At 39.1% G+C, this 2,169-nt stretch overlaps 1 pseudogene; it reads left to right on the forward strand.

The window, feature by feature from the left end:
* The first annotated feature begins 1,165 nt into the window (after positions 1 to 1,165).
* On the forward strand, positions 1,166 to 2,169 carry LOC110752182 (receptor-like protein EIX2; annotated as a pseudogene).

Raw genomic sequence — 2,169 nt, forward strand, 5'->3', positions numbered from 1 at the left:
TTTCAGTAGAAGTCTTGATCCTTTTATGCTTCTGTAGTGGGAAAAAGGGTTATTTTTAGTAGTTGGGCCCGGCATCCTATGGGTGTCGAAAGGGAAGCAGGATTTGACACAAATTTCAAGAAGAATACGGGTTTGGTCCTGTCAGTCTGAGCAGAGCAATCCTACAACTTCGAAAGCTTTGTGGGATGAGTTCTTTGGTAGAATTGACACGAATTACGCGCTTTATGGGATGAGTTCAAAAGTTGTTAATAATCCCAAGTTGACTCAGGATAAAGTTCATGCGTTGCTCACCCGCTTAAGTTTTAAAGCTGTTAATGGACCGTTGTAATCTAATGGCAAGATAAAAATATCACCAAATGGGAAAAATGTTTTTGGTGCCGTGGAATGTACTAAGGACCTTTATGAAGTAAATTGTAAGGAGTGTCTTGATGTTGCAATAACCGAACTTCAAGATCGTAGTTATGGAATGAGATGTGGACATATTATTTTTGGTAGTTGCCACGTAAGATTTGATTTTCATCAATTTTACTATTAATGCGTTTGTTTTGTAGGATGAACTCATATAGGGGTTGTTTTGAGCTCAGGCACCATTGAGACAACATGGTTCCTTTCGGTTGAAGATGGCCCACACTCTCCAAGTTAAAATATTTGGATTTATCCTCCAACTCACTGGTTTTAAACTTCCATTCTGATTGGGTCCCTCCTTTTCAATTGAGTGTCATAATATTGAGGTCTTGCAAGATGGGTCCATATTTCCCACAGTGGCTTCAAACTCAGAAAAATTATTCATCCCTTGATATCTCTAACACTACAATTTCTGACATCATTCCAAGTTGGTTTTAGGGTTTGTCACATACAGCTGTCCTTATAAATCTCTCCCACAACCAAATTAGAGGAACATTTCCAAGTTCAACAATGGAGTTTGCTTATTCCCCTAAGCTAAATTTTAGTTGGAACCAACTGGAAGGTCCAATTCCTTCATTTCTGTCAAAATCATCATCTCTAGATCTATCCTACAATAAACTTTCCGGGTTCATTTCTTTCTTGTGTGGAATCAAGGCCAGTAATTTAACCCTTCTTGATCTCACAAGCAACCAAGTATCTGGAGAACTTCCAGATTGTTGGACGCATTTAGAAAATCTAGTCTTTCTTGGCTTGTGTGGCAATGGTTTTTTTGGCACAATTCCTACCACCTTGGGGAATTTATATTCTCTTGAAACCTTGAAATTCAAGCACAACAGATTTGTGGGAGAGTTGCCTTCATCCTTGATGAACTGTAAACACTTGAAAGTTATTGATGCTGCAGAAAATCAACTGTCAGGATTGATACCTGGATGGTTAGGGTTTGAACTTCCGAAGTTGGTTATCCTTATCCTCCGTTCTAATCGCTTTTATGGAAGAATTCCTTTACAGTTATGCAATCTAACACACGTCCAAATATTGGATTTGTCAATTAACAACATCTTTGGAACTATACCCAAGTGTCTCAGCAATTTGACGGCTTTAGTTGATAAAGGACATTCAATTCTGACCATCACTCATCATTATCCATGTGATTTTGGAAATGGGATTTTTTCAGAGAGCTATGATGATGCAGCAACCTTAATATGGAAAGGAATAATGTCTGAATACAAGAGCACTCTGGGACTTGTGAAGAGCTTTCATTTGTCAAGCAATCAATTGATGGGGGAGATTCCTAAAGAAATCATTCATCTTGGTGGTTTGGTTTCTTTAAACCTGTCGCGAAACCATCTAACAAGTCAAATAAATCCAGACATTGGGAAGTTGGAGTTATTACAGTCTCTTGATTTATCAAGAAACCAGATCGATGGAAGAATTCCGACAAGTCTTTTTCAGATATATGGTCTTGGTGACTTGGACTTGTCAAACAACAACCTGTCTGGAAATATTCCAATGGGGTCTTAGCTCCAAAACTTTGATCCGTCAGCCTTTGCCGAAAACCCTCTGCTTTGTGGACTTCCACTTCAAAGGATGTGTGATCAAGAGAAAGAGAAAGGTAGTGTTCAACAAACTGGCTTAGGGAATCAAGACCATGAAGGTGGGCTTGTAACGCGTGGATTTTACATCAGTATGGGGCTAGGATTTGCTTTTGGATTTTGGGGAGTTTCTGGCACATTGATGTTCCACGAGTCAGGCAGATCCACATAG

Source organism: Prunus avium, chromosome 7, assembly GCF_965620075.1.
Source record: "Prunus avium chromosome 7, drPruAviu1.hap1.1, whole genome shotgun sequence".
NCBI lineage: Eukaryota > Viridiplantae > Streptophyta > Magnoliopsida > Rosales > Rosaceae > Prunus > Prunus avium.